Here is a 14,914-nt window from a genome sequence, read left to right as displayed (position 1 = left end):
TTTTGAAGTCGGTTAAGAAAAGCCAATAGCTATACCTTAATTATTTCAAACAATATTTTATGTATAACGTTTCAAACTTTCGTGATTCTCACTCATAGTCAAAATACTATACGAGTAAACGGGACTTACCTATCACGCTTTTTTTACACGAGTAATATTTACCTCGACGTTTCGGCAACGTTACAGTTGCCGTGGTCACGAGTAGACTACGGCTCCAACAATTTCGATTAAATTTGGTATGTGGGGGTTTTCGGGGATGACAAATCCATCTAGCTTGGTCTTATCTCTGGGGAAACGCTTATTATCGAGTTTTAGCCCGAGCAAAGCTTGGTCGCCCAGGTACTGTGTCACTACATATACTCAATATCATTTAAACCATTAACTGGACTCAGTTCCACGTTGCTCTTGCATTTGTTGATTTTTACGTTTGAACATAAAAATTTGGCCGACTACGAAAAACTCCAGGTTTAGGGCCGGCAACCTAAATTAATTATTATCAGGATGAATAGAACCTTCGAATGGCACGAGTTTCATTTTGCTACTCGATGAGGCTTTTTTTTTTTAATTTAGCAACCTTAAAATTAGGCTGACTCACGAAAGTGCCAGGATTTTGGCACCTCTTGACAAGCACTATCGAATGTACTACGTACCTACTTGCTACTCGATGAGGTAATTTACACCTAAAAAAATGTTTACTTTTTTGCTCACTGTACAAAATGCTCCAGGTTTATGCCTGGCAACCCTGTAATTTAAGACATACCTTTTTAATATGCACCACGATAAGTCGCATCTTGATACTCGATGAGGTAGGGTTGCATACGGTCCCCTCTTAGTCTATACTATAATGTCCTTGCTTGCTCATTGTTACATATATATTTGCTGTGACTTATTATTAAGTGTTTTTTAATAAAAAAAGTTTAGGTATAATAATTCTCAAGCAAACTTAGCCGTTATAGTTTTCCTTGAAAGTTTGATATACTTACTACCATCCTGAATTTTTTCAAATTTTTCCACCCACCGGTTTAATGAAAATTTGCACTTTAAAGTTGAATATTTCGCAAAAAAATCAATGAATCGAAAAATCGTCTTAGCAAACCCCTAATGGTTTTAAAAGACCTACCCAACGATACCCCACACTATAGGGTTGGATGAGAGAAAAAAAATCACCCCACTTTACGTCTATGGGAGGTACCTTAAAAAAAATTGTTGTTATTTTTTTATTGTAGCATTTTGTCGGCATAGTTTACATATATATCCGTGCAAAATTACAGCTTTCTAGCATTGATAGTCCCTGAGCGAAGCCGCGGACGGACGGACGGACAGACAGACATGGCGAAACTATAAGGGTTCCGTTTTTGCCATTTTGGCTCCGGAACCCTAAAAACGAAGTATACCTTTTGCCGAACAACCTTAACACTGCCTTGACATATTAAAACGTATATATCTTAACCTTTTCTCGTGCGCGGCTAAACCATTGCATGCGCATTGCATAACTGTTTCCTGCTTTCACTAGAACAGTATGCGGCCGAGAGCCGCAAAGTTAACTTTGCATCCCGTACTCTTTGTAGGGGGTAAGCTGCTGCTTTATGCAGTTGTTATATGTACGGCGGGAAAGTCACGCAGTATGTACATATATACCTATTTACGGTGGTATTCAAACACATTTTGTTTAAAAAAAAACCGGCCAAGAGCGTGTCGGACAAGCTCGAAGTTCCTTAGCCGTTACGAAAAAATCAAGCAATATTTTTCTAAGGATCTTGTATTTTGTACGGAATCTTCCAAGGTATAGGTTTTAGGTATATTTTCGTTAATTCGTTGTTTGTTCTAACAACGAATCGATGTTCATGATAAGGGGAGAATGGAGAGTGTAGCACAGTGAAAACTAAGTCTCCAGGGTTAATGATAACATATTGTAATTATACATGTGTGTTTCGAACACTAAGGGGCTGTTTCACCATCCATTGATTAGTGTTAACTGACGGTTAAATGTGATGCCGTTTCCGTCTATTCGAACAAAACAAAAGAGACGGCATCACATTTATCCGTCAAATAAAATTAATCAATGGGTGGTGAAACAACCCCTAAGTAAATTATTTTCTGTATTAGTTTCACCTAAAAGTGCATCGTACAAAATTTCAAATTTCTAGGACAACTGGAAGTACAGTAGGTTTGATTCTCCGACAATTCGTAACTTTTGATTGAGTCGACTTAAAAGTTTAATTTCCACATGCTAAATAAAGTAGCGACCTCAGTATTTCATATTTTTGGTATCTTCTGTCTTGATTTACCTTGACGACTTTCTGAGAAAAATATTTTAACAAACGGACGGATAGACGGTCAGAAAATTGTTCTTATTAGGGTTCCGTTTTTGCTAAGGAACTGAATCATAGACACTATGCTCTTAGATCTTCTCTCTCACACGTAAAGTCAGAAGGAAACTCTTAGAAAGTAAAGAGAAATTGATGAAATTATTATAAAAACTCACACAATTGCTCATTGTCTCGCGTTTATGCTCCGAGAGAGTAACATTATGAATTACTTTTTTTGGTTATTCGCTTTCGTTTACTTATGAAACGTAATTAAAATGGCGACGGCAACGGCGGAAGCCTGACGGAATACAGCCAAGTATGTCACTCGTGCAATTCAATGTAATTCCATGGTGTGTGTGAAGTTCCCAATCCGCACTAGGCCCGCGTGCATTCTCTATCGCATGTACAACGGGGAGTGCTCCGAGGTGTTATTCGGGTTGATCCCTGCCGCATCCTCCCGCCACCGCCCTACGCGACAACACTCCCATCCTCACCATCTAGATGGTTGGCAGTCTTCTACTGTGCGATTTTCCAGAAATTTCCTGCCTCGCACAGATAAGCTCTAGAATGAACCATCGCCTGCGGTATTCCCGGACCGATATGACCTTCAAGCTTTCAAAGAAAGAGCACTCCTACCTAAAATTTACATTTCGGAGACCTCACGCTACACTAGCGCCTCTAGTGTCGAATTCATACGCGATAGCCCTCATAGTACAGCGCCTCTACAAATAATTTACGCCGTCGCCATCGAGTACGGTCACTGTAAACTCATGGTAGTGGTACAGTACCCTTAATGTAAGTTTTCGGTTACAAAATACGTCTCGATCGCGTTCGCGTTAAAATCTCAATTTATATGGAAACACGAACAACGCCTCTAGCGGAACGTTTGCGATGTTGGTGTTTTCATACAAATTGAGATTATAACGCGAACGCAATCGAGACGTATTTTGTAACCGAAAACTTACACTAAGGGCACTGGTGTTGCAGGTATCGACGGTAATCCTTTACTATTAGGCGATCCGTTTGCTCGTTTGCCCCCTACATTCATCATCCCAGCCTATATACGTCCCACTGCTGGGCACAGGCCTCCTCTCAGAACAAGAGGGCTTGGGCCATAGTTCCCACGCGGGCCCAGTGCGGATTGGGAACTTCACACACACCATTGAATTGCTTCGCAGGTTTGTGCAGGTTTCCTCACGATGTATTCCTTCACCGCATAGCTCGTGGTAAATTTCAAATGTAATTCCGCACATGAATTTCGAAAAACTCAGAGGTGCGAGCCGGGGTTTGAACCCACGACCTTCTGTTTGAGAGGCGATAGGTCAAACCACTAGGCCACCACGGCTTTTTACCCCTACATTATAAAAGAAAAATATTTTTTTATAATATAAAATAGAGATATAAATTTTGATTATTTTTATTTAAAAGTAAAGTTCGTAGTTAACTTTATCCGGAGATAGTATAATAAAATAATGTATGTATGTTTTTGTTACGGATTATCGCCTCAATTAACGCTGATCATTTACTAATAAAAACGTAATATTACATTCGCTATTAGCGAGTATGACGAGGTCCAAGTTCTAAACCGGTAATACCAAGATGGCGTCCAATTGCGCGTAGGGTTACCACATTAAAATGTGACACAACATCAGTGGAGCTAAAATCGAAGTACGTATCGTACCGTCCCTCTCATTCTCGTTATATATATAAAAAAAAAATCGTTTATTTAGATAACAAAATAGTTATACAAAAGCAGCGGTTGAGACCTCCTAGTAGGTAAAAAAATACCTGTATCAGGAGACCTCGCTCCTCCAATAGTACATTTTGACAGTGTTTTACATCTTAGACTAGTTTAAAGTATTTAAACGATTTCAATTTACAGTATGTCTAATTGTCTATGTATAATCTAACTAACTATAATTAATTGCTTATTGCTTTTACAAGTAATACATTTATTATCCTATGAGTAGCTCTTGAACTTTACAGATTATGTGTATATGGATTATGTGTGCATGTGTGCGTGTGTATATACAAACATGTAGTAATGTATCATTAAATTTTTATGGAATAATCGCGAAAAACTAACAAAAATGCAACGTTGCCAGCTCAGCAGTTATAAACGCTCTTAAACAGGCGCGCAATGAATAGGTTCGTCGTTTTTAGGCCTAAAGCTATGGGAATAAAGCCCAAAAGTGACAAATATTTTCATTCCCCGTCAAAACGAGGTTATATTGTCATATTTCTATGAATATTTTTTTTGCTGTCTGGTAACATTTTCAGCTGTTAATCTAGTTCGCCTACTTCTGGACTCGAGTTTAGTTAAAGTTAAAGACTAGTCGTGCATGACGCTTTCTAACACGATGTGACGTCACATAAACCCTTCATTTTTGTATTTTTTTGTTTGGTTCACAAAATAAAAAAATACGTCTCCAATTAAATATTATTCTGATAGTCACTTCTTCTTATTTAAGAGTTACACTATTATAGGTGTCGCCGATGAATGGCTCTCCACTTCTCTCTCCTCAAAGCTGCCTCTTTGACCTCCTTATACGACATGACTGCTACCTTCTCCTTTATTTGCTTTGTATAATCAATTCTCGGCCTCCGTCTTTTTCGCTTTCCTTCCACTTTTCCTTCTAAGATGACATTTATGAACTCATCATGTCGTATAAGATGACCAATCATTTTTCCTCTCCCATTCTCTATTATTTCCATTACTGTTCTCTTCTCTTTCACTCTTTCCAAAACCTCTTCATCACCAGCACCACATTTAGAATGCTTTTAAACTTTGCTTATCCTTTTGTGTCGTGCTCCAGGTTTCACATCACACCCATATAAGGCTATAGGTACTCCAGATAAATGTTTCTGATAACCCAACTGACTAATAATAATAAGAATAACATTTTTAAACCAGGAAAGTACTTAACCATATGGATTATACGAGGTTTATGCCATTATTGTTTCTTCCTATTCGCGATTCTGCACAAAATAAATTCCACACACCTGAATTTGATCACATGCGTAATGCTTCACAGTCATTATTTCTACGCAATCTTGTTTCTTCTTATTCGCGATTCTGCACAATATGAATTCCACACAACTGAATTTAATCACATACGTAATGATATTCAGTCATTATTTCTACGCAATCTTGTTTCTTCCTATTCGCGATTCTGCACAATATGAATTCCACACAACTGAATTTAATCACATGCGTTATACTTCACGATTCTGTAATTATTTTTTTAAAAATCTCATACATAACCGGGAATCGAACCCGGACAAAATTGGGGCGGAGAAAAAAAAATTTTTTTTTAATTTCAATCGTCCCTGTTTATTATTATTATTTTATTTAGGCTGCTGCTGCCTTCGGGAAGCTTCGTCTCAAGGTGTTCCGTTCACATAACTTAAAGCTCGCGACCATGATAATTTTTACCGCGGGAAAAGCGACTCACGCAGTCTGTTTTTTTTTTTTATTTATAAACGCGACTAGGAAGAAACAAGATATCATAGAAAATAGATAGAATAAAAGATAAAGATAGTATCGTGAAGTATAACGCATGTGAGTAAATTAAGTTGTGTGGAATTCATATTGTGCAGAATCGCGAATAGGAAGAAACAAGATTGCGTAGAAATAATGACTGTGAATCATTACGTATGTGATTAAATTCAGTTGTGTGGAATTCATATTGTCCAGAATCGCGAATAGGAAGAAACAAGACTGCGTAGAAATAATGACTGTGAAGCATTACGCATGTGATCAAATTCAGCTGTGTGGAATTTATTTTGTGCAGAATCGCGAATAGGAAGAAACAATAATGGCATAAACCTCGTATAATCCACCATATTTCTGTCTCAAAGGAAATTGCTAGCTCGCTAAGTTTAATCAAAGAAGGCTTGTGGTATATAGTATATAGACCGACAGACAAACATAATGAAACTGTAAGAGTGCCATTTCAGTAATAAACCCTTAAAAATCCTAAAAATCCTTAAATATCGGGAAAAATCCCGAACGTTGGTCACCCTATCTGCGCAGGCACAAGAACGCGGAAGCCTTACAGCTCGTTTCTACTTTTCGACCTTATAGTTACGTTGACAGAGTCTACAATAGAATGCACGTGCAACTCTATTTCTACAGATATATGTATTTTGTTTGTTTGTTCGAATTTGTAGGTATACAAAGTGACTAAATAACCTAAACAACAGAAAGTTGGAAAACCCCCGACATTGTCACTTCAAAGTTAATAAATCAAAAACGACTGAACCGATTTTGATAAAACATCTCTAAGAACCATCGCTAGAAAACTGCTTTAAAATAAAAAAAACGCATTCAAATCGATTCAACCCTTTTAAAAGCTACGGTGACACAGACAGACAGACACACGTCGGGGGTTAAAAAAACTACTTATTCGAAAGCTGATTTTGACTTTGACTTGACTTTTGTAGGACTACATAAACCTAAAAAGGATTACATAATCCGTCTTACATTAGCTACTTTTACATAATGTTTTAGGAAACGATTGTTTTTATTTAAGTTTTTGTTATGTTCTGTTACACGCTGATTTGAGTGGCTTAAAGCGACATACATACATAATGTATGAGTTGCACAGTTGTATGAGACAGGCGACCATACAGGTTTGTAAAAACAAAAGCTTCCAAGGTCAGCACTTTCAATTTTTAAGTCGTGTGGTGTATCAAGAACTGGGGAATTCTTGTAAGGGACCATATCGAGACAGAAACAACGAATTTTTTTAAAAGTATTTTTATTAAGGTTTAAATAAATAAATTATACAAGGAATTTTGAAGTTTTTGAAGTTGCTTTAAAATTCCAGAGAAATAATGCGTTGTTTGGGAGAAACGTGTCAAAATGGTGTTGTAGAGCGTATTTTGTACGTCGTGGCCGCCGTGTGGTAGAGTCGATAAGTGAGAAGTTAGTTAGTTAGTTAGTTGGCAGGCCTCCCACCAGGTGGACGATCATCGTGAGAGTTGCGGGAAATCGCCGCGGTAGATGGAAGTGGCGAGTTGTCGTTCATTGTGGCGTTCTAAGGGGGAGGCCTTTGTTCAGCAGTGGACGTCTTCCGGCTGATGATGATGATGATGATGATGACGAATACTTAATACTAGCGAATAAACAAATTAATAAAATAAAATAAATTCTTTACTTACGTACTTACGAGTACATACTTAATACTTAGTTGATTATTAAATCACAATATAAATAATTTATAACCAAGCATGGTTGCATTTCAAGATAACTTTAGTCATTACATTTATGTAAAAAGTCCGAATTCCTAAAAGCATCTACTCATTTTGCATTTTTCCTCTAAAGAATATAACGTGCCAATCAATAAACCATCCTCGGCGTATGCTGTTAAATTTCAGAATACCCTGGTACACATTTCTGCAATTTTTCGGCAAAAAGATGATTGATACTGCCGAGGCAAAACCGACTTTTTGCGTTAAAAAATAAAATCTCGGTTTTTGAGCACGAAACCGGCTGCCAAATGTCAAAGAGGTCGTTTATAGTGCCTCGTCCTGTTTTTTACTAACCTTAAGGATGCTAAAACCGGATGTCTGCACGAAAAAGAACCCAAATTTTGCTAGTGATTTTACTTTGTATAATTTGAGCTACCTCTCAACGAATTGGGTTGATTTAAAGTATTTAGCCCATCAGTCTTTTACATTGGCCAAGTATATTTGCTTTTGTCAATCAAACAAAAAATGACAAAGATGTAGTACAGTCAGCATCAAAAGTAGCTATACACTTTCGTACTTGGTCGTTTTACAGCCACGCACTAAACGCCATGCAAGATTATCGACGTGTCAATGCGACAGAGTAAAAAAGTGATCCGCTACTTTTGATGCTGACGTACGTCAAAGTGTTAGGTGTGACGTCACACGGAACTTTAGCCAGCTAACTATAATATAATTTTAGAAGCTTTTATTTAGTTGCACCTGTCCCGTTGTCTGCCTGTCTGTCTGTAATCAAACCTTGCAAGTTAAATTCGACCAACTTCCAGTAGTTGGATTGACTTGAAATTTAGTAACTTATGTAAATTGCGCGACAATTCAATAATCTGGCTATAACATTCTGGTAATCCGGCCAGGATCGTCTCCTCAGGACGGAACTCTTCAACGGTTAATGGCATCGACTTGAAATTTGGTATACAAATGTAGTTTGGGTGACAATACAAGTACAGTCAACAAAAAGTACAATCTGCAAAAAAATCTTGTATTAAAAATGAAAAAAATACATGTCCGATATATTTTTAGGGTTCCGGAGCAAAAAGGGCCAAAACGGAACCCTTATAGTTTCGCCATGTCTGTCTGTCCGTCCGCGGCTTTGCTCAGGGACTATCAATGCTAGAAAGCTGAAATTTTGCACGGATATATATGTAAACTATGCCGACAAAATGGTACAATAAAAAATTCAAATAATTTTTTTTAGGTAACTCCCATAGACGTAAAGTGGGGGTAATTTTTTTCTCATCCAACCCTATAGTGTGGGGTATCGTTGGATAGGTCTTTTAAAACAATTTAGGGTTTGCTAAGACGATTTTTCGATTCAGTGATTTGTTTGCGCAATATTCAACTTAAAAGTGCAAATTTTCATTAAAATCGAGCGCCGAAAAAATTCAGGATGGTAGTAAAAATATCAAACTTTCAAGGAAAACTATAACGGTCACGTTTCCTTGAGAAATATTAGTAGTTTAAGAGTAAATAGCAGCCTAAGGTATAAAATATACCTAAACTTGGAATATTCCGTACAAAATACGAAATCCTTAGAAAAATATTACTTAATTTTTCGTAATGGCTACGGAACCCTATTTTGGGCGTGTCCGACATACACTTGGCCGGTTTTTTTAAATCTAACTGACGGATTAACTATATATTTTTAGGAAACTACCCTAACATAGTAAAGAAGACGGAGAGACGGCATCACATTTATCCGTCAAATAAATTTAATAAATGGAAAATCATTTTTGTTTCAGATTTCGACCGTTTAAATCGATGCCGAACCTCAACAGAGTCTGGAGGAGGAAAATAGATAAATAAGACAGGTAAACACCGAGGAAACTCAAATAAAATCACGTGAAAAAACCGCTAACCGTAACTAAATTAACCTAGGCCACATCCTTACACAGCAGCCGCCATTTATAAAAAGTTACCAAACACTGGCCATTAAACAACGCCTACACTATCCAATAAAAAAAAAACTCAGATGAGAATTTCATAAGTGCAATTGTAGATCTTATTTCAAATGACGTAGTGTACAGGACTTTGTAAATGTGAATAAAATGAAATGGCCAGCGACAATGTGGACCAAGCGAAGCGGCATTGTTTTGTTACTTGTCCGCGACTCTTGATATTTATGATGTTGGTACTACTGTAAATACATTAAGTTTTAACTCTATATGCAGTTGAATGTTGCACGTATACTTAGTCGAGGACGCCGTCTTTATTTTTAATACGAACATGTAGTACGTACGTAGGTTCTTTGTTTTTAGGGTTCCGTAGTCAACTAGGAATCCTTATAGTTTCGCCATGTCTGTCCGTCTGTCTGTCCGTGGCTAAGCCCAGATACCGTTAGTACTAGAAAGCTGTAATTTGGCATGAATATACCTACATATCAGCCGAAAAAGTGGTGAAATAAATAAATAAATAAAATAAATATCACGGGTCAATTCACACCAATTGACCTAGTCCCAAAGTAAGCTTAGCAAAGCTTGTGTTTTGGGTACTAAGCAACGGATAAATATAATTATATAGATACATACTTAAATACATAATAAACACCCAAGACCCGAGAACAAACATTCGTATTTTTCATACAAATATCTGCCCCGACGCGGGAATCGAACCCGGGACCTCAAGCTTCGTAGTCAGGTTATCTAATCACTAGCCCATCTGGTCGTCTTCCAAATAAAATAAAATATAAATAAAAAAATTTTTTTGGGTACCTCCCATAGACGTAAACTTGAGGGTGATTTTTATTTCTCGACTAACCCTATAGTGTGGGGTATCGTTGGATAGGTCTTTTAGTTCTACTAAGTATTTTACTTTATTCCAAATAGTTGGTACGAATTATGATTACGATTATGACACGTATGTACCTATGTTGATTTTTGAATCCCAGAATTTTCATCATCTATCTAAAATAACGTCTGTCTGTATTTGTATTTCCATGTAGGTAAGTACTTAATCTTCCGAAAAATCAATCAAAACACGAAAAAAGGATTGCAAAAAATAAATTTATGTTACCCAAATTTAACGCGAGCGAAGCCGCGGGCAAAAGCTATATTAAATAATTTACTGAATCAGGCGTTGCGTTAATTTGCGGAGGTCCATATCAATGAACTAAAACAATTTACTTTAATTGTAATTTTTCTGGGAGCCATACGTAACCCACTTTTTTTTTTAATTCAACATATAATCAGAATCTCGGAAACAGCTCCAATATTTCGATGAAATTTGGTATGTGGGGGTTTTCTGTTGTTTCAGTTGTTGTTTGTTTAAAAAAATATGGTTCTGTCCATTGGAGGGCAATTTTGGCCAGTGTCCAGTAGTTTTTTCCGATGTACGGTAAGAAAAATCTAGAAAACGGAATATGAGAGGTAATGGTGGACGAACGATGACAGCGCGACACTCATCGGGAGTAGATTTATATGCCTAAGGCGTCTAATTTAAACTTGTCAAACCATGGCATGAGTTTCTATGGGCGTGTACCATCAGCCAAATATGTGGTCTACCACCCTAAAGTTGATAATCGTTTGCATGTCATAAAACAATAATGCCAATAGACGTTTCTGTCAACTTGAAAGTTCGACTTTAGCGACATATTCGTTTGATAGGAACTTGTTTAAAAATTGATAGACCACTTATTTTGCTGATGGTACAAGAAAAATCGGGTCGGTATTTCCATGTCGGTATTATCCGGGCCGGTAAAGAGTGTCACACGGCTGGAGCAACGCAGTCATTGGATTCTTATTGTTTAGTTTGTGATAAGTATTTTTTATTTCCTCGCAGTGATCGTGAAAAGCACAATGTTTAGTCTCGGCCAAATGTGCAACAGATGAACTCGTATTATCGAAGGCCTCCCCTTCGGGTCGGCATTCAAACTAACTCGTTCATCTATTGCTTACTTTCAAGCCTTTACAACAATGTACTATTTCTGAACAGATTTAAGACGATGTTGTTAAAGATTATAAGTACCTAGGTACTTAGCACAACTACATTTTTTAACGCAGTAGATTCCGCTATTGGAAGTAAGCGATCGCCTATGCGGATCGGATTCATTTCCAAATATTCCTGCCTGATGCACTTAATCTTTAATTTTATAGTACGCCTTAAAAAAAGGCAGATGAATGAGGCGAAAACGCAAATCAGCGTTCTCGAAGAAATACCCAAGTCACAGATATAGATTATACTAGATAGCGCAAACACCTCAATCTGTATGAAAACCAACCGTGTCACTTTTTTAGACTACTGTGACGTCTCAAGAGCGAATTAGCGATGTGAATTCCTAACGGGCTAAGAAAAAAAAACTAAACATTTTTTTATTTACTCTTTATATAATTCTATTAGTGCTCTGCTAAAGGTAACGGCCGCCAAATCTGTTTTTTAACCATGTAAACTTTAATGCTTCTTTCTGAAACAAGGGTAAATATTGGTTTGCGATAGGTTCTAAAGATGAACCGACAAAGATATCCCATAATGTCGTATAGTTAATTAGTGATAAGAAAATTTAGTGTGCGGCGCCTAATATAGTCTCTTCTCTTACAGCCCATTCTAGCACTTTTGAGGACATTATAGTACTTGTTACAAGAAAACTGTGACGTAACGCGTTGTTTGAACCCCCCTCCCGCCCCTGTAACGCATTGTAACGTTTTACAAGACCCCCCTCCCCCAAATTGCGTTACGTAATACTTGAACGCTCCTTAAGTGCAATGTGTCTACTGTTGTTATTTCATCTCCTCAAGCATTAAACCCATTTTCCCCTCGATGTGTCTATCCACCCTCGCCGTACCGGCTCGAGTGGCTATATGAACGTCTCGGGTAAAATGGCTCGTTTTATGCTCTTGTTGTACAATCTACTATTGTTGCGTGTCATGTCTACGTTTGACATTCCGTTCGACACGGTCCTATTACGGCCACGCCACAGCATGATACGGTGTAACGTATACACACCTTAACTCCTAAAAACGACTGAATGAGGGCTATCGTCTTTTGTCTCACTAGATGGCGCACTGTTGCGTGAGGTTTTTAAGTATGGCTTTCAAAGTCTGTTATTATGGGCGTGAAAACAAAGTTTAGATTAAAATCATATTTAATACACCTTAAAACCGTACCATAAAAATATCGAGCATGCCACAGTGTTGCATAGTCCCCGTTTTGTTCGGAAAAAAGGGAGGACAAAGGTTTCCGAAAGACAAAACTGTCTCAAAACACAGACATTCATTGCCCCGGAACGCATATTTGCCATAATTAATTTCAGATATTGCAAAATATTCACAAAATTATTCTTATTATAAATAAACCCGCGTAGCTCACCCAAAAACTATGAGATTTGACATTTCGGAGACCTCACGCTACACTAGCGCCTCTAGTGGCGAATTCATACGCGATAGCCCTCATTAAGTCAACGTCAACGAACGACTGTAATGTCATAACACTGGCGGGTGAGACCCCTACTATGTAAAGATAGCGGATCTCATATGCATGATTGTTTTGTTTGAACGTCCAATTATCGCGGGCCGGTGGGCAGACCTCGAAGCGGCCTTCTGGCCAAGAGCGAGCGCTCTAAACATAATATGACATGACCAGTCCCTACGCTACGAGAGTGACAGGGACGGTACGATACGGACTTCGATTTTCGAATTTCGTAGTAGCCCACCAGGTCCTATATTTACTACGAAATGAAAAATTCGAACATCGTATCTCGCCGTCCCGCTGATGCTTATATTATTTAAATACGAGAGTGAGAGGGACGGTTAGTTAGATACGAGCTTCGATTTTCGGATTTCATAGTAGCCCCCCTGCAGTAGTGAATTTGATCCCGGGATTTTTAGTATGGATGAATCCCGGGATTGGATTCTCTACTAAGAACCATCGCTAGAAAACCTGCTTTCAAATAAAAAAAAACGCATTCAAATCGGTTCACCCGTTAAAGAGCTACGGTGCCACAGACACACGCAGACAATTAGAGGCCAAACCTAAAAATCCCTCTTTAAAAAATAAAACAAATCGGAGCCGGACAGTGGGGTACCTTTCGTGTAGGTAAACTTTTACGCAAACCATGGTTCGATTTGAGCACAGTTTGATAAGTATTAAGTAACTAAACTGAGCTCATAGCATATGTCTATTTATTTTTCACACCTCTCCTTCAGAAAAGTAACTTTTCCTCCCTGACGAGAGGGAGCAAAGTGCAATTTTTCTGTTCAAGGCTTTTCTAAGCGTTTTATTACAAATGCCATTTTTTTCAAGTTGATTCTTGTAAAGCCACGCCATTTTCTATGCCGGTTGTTCTTTAATAATATTTAGATTTTTTTTTTCAAGTTACTTAATGCTCGGTGTGAAAAGTTGTATGAGCCACTCGGGAGCAAAATTATTTTCATCTTGGGCGTTAACACTTGAATCCCTCATTACGCTCAGGATTCTACTTTAGAATCCTTCGCTACATTCTGGATTCAATTTACGCCCTCGCCGTAAATACACCATTTTGCTCCCTTGTGACACAAATAACTATAGTTCACTCATAGCATATGTCTATTTATTTTTCCAGCAAGCATTCATTAGTCACACAACGTTTTTTTCTAGCAAATAAGGCTTGAGTCAGTTTCCTGCCGAGATGCCTTTTATACTTAATATGGCCTTGGCTGTATTTATATATAATTGTGATTCTTAGAAATTTTACACGTGTTGTTGTATATCTATGGAACTGAACATATTCTTTATAATAACGTATTCGAGCGTTTAAAAAAAAAAAGAGATTAATCAGAATCAGTTCTAGACCACTAGGCTTATTTTCTTCCTTTTAGTTTTGGCAATCGGGTTTTTTGATTTTTTTAATTTAATATTTTATTTAAAAAAATGGTAGATTAAAAGTATTATAACTCATATATATTTAGAACGGGCTTATAATTAGCTTTCATTTGATACCCATATGGGTATACTACAATCTACTATTTTTACCCGACTGCCCAAAGGAGGGTTATGTTTTTCGAGCGTATGTATGTATGTATGTGGGTATGTATGTCCATTTCTTTGGTCGTCGCTGCAGCCTAAACGGCTAAACGAATTTTAACATATGAGGTATCATTCATTGGATTCGTCATAACTGTCGGAGTGACATATGACGATGATGATATATGGCTATCATCATGATATATGGCTATATCATGGTCTATATTAAAATATTATATAGCCATATATCATCATCGTCATATGTCACTCCGACAGTTATGACGAATCCAATGAATGATACCTCATATGTTAAAATTCGTTTAGCCGTTTAGGCTGCAGCGACGACCAAAGAAATGGACATACATACCCACATACATACATACATACATACGCTCGAAAAACATAACCCTCCTTTGGGCAGT

General features: G+C 37.6%; 1 protein-coding gene across 1 annotated transcript in view; it reads left to right on the top strand.

Annotated features, from left to right (window-relative positions):
• Positions 1–14,914, top strand: part of pot (zona pellucida domain protein papillote) — a 137,459-nt gene that overhangs the window by 14,256 nt on the left and 108,289 nt on the right. Inside the window, exon 2 of the mRNA XM_074105200.1 lies at positions 9,302–9,370. The gene's annotated coding sequence lies outside the window, so the exon portion shown is untranslated. The remainder of the gene's footprint in view (positions 1–9,301; positions 9,371–14,914) is intronic.

This window comes from Choristoneura fumiferana, chromosome Z (assembly GCF_025370935.1).
Source record: "Choristoneura fumiferana chromosome Z, NRCan_CFum_1, whole genome shotgun sequence".
Lineage (NCBI taxonomy): Eukaryota > Metazoa > Arthropoda > Insecta > Lepidoptera > Tortricidae > Choristoneura > Choristoneura fumiferana.
This window is presented reverse-complemented; position numbering and strand designations above follow the sequence as displayed.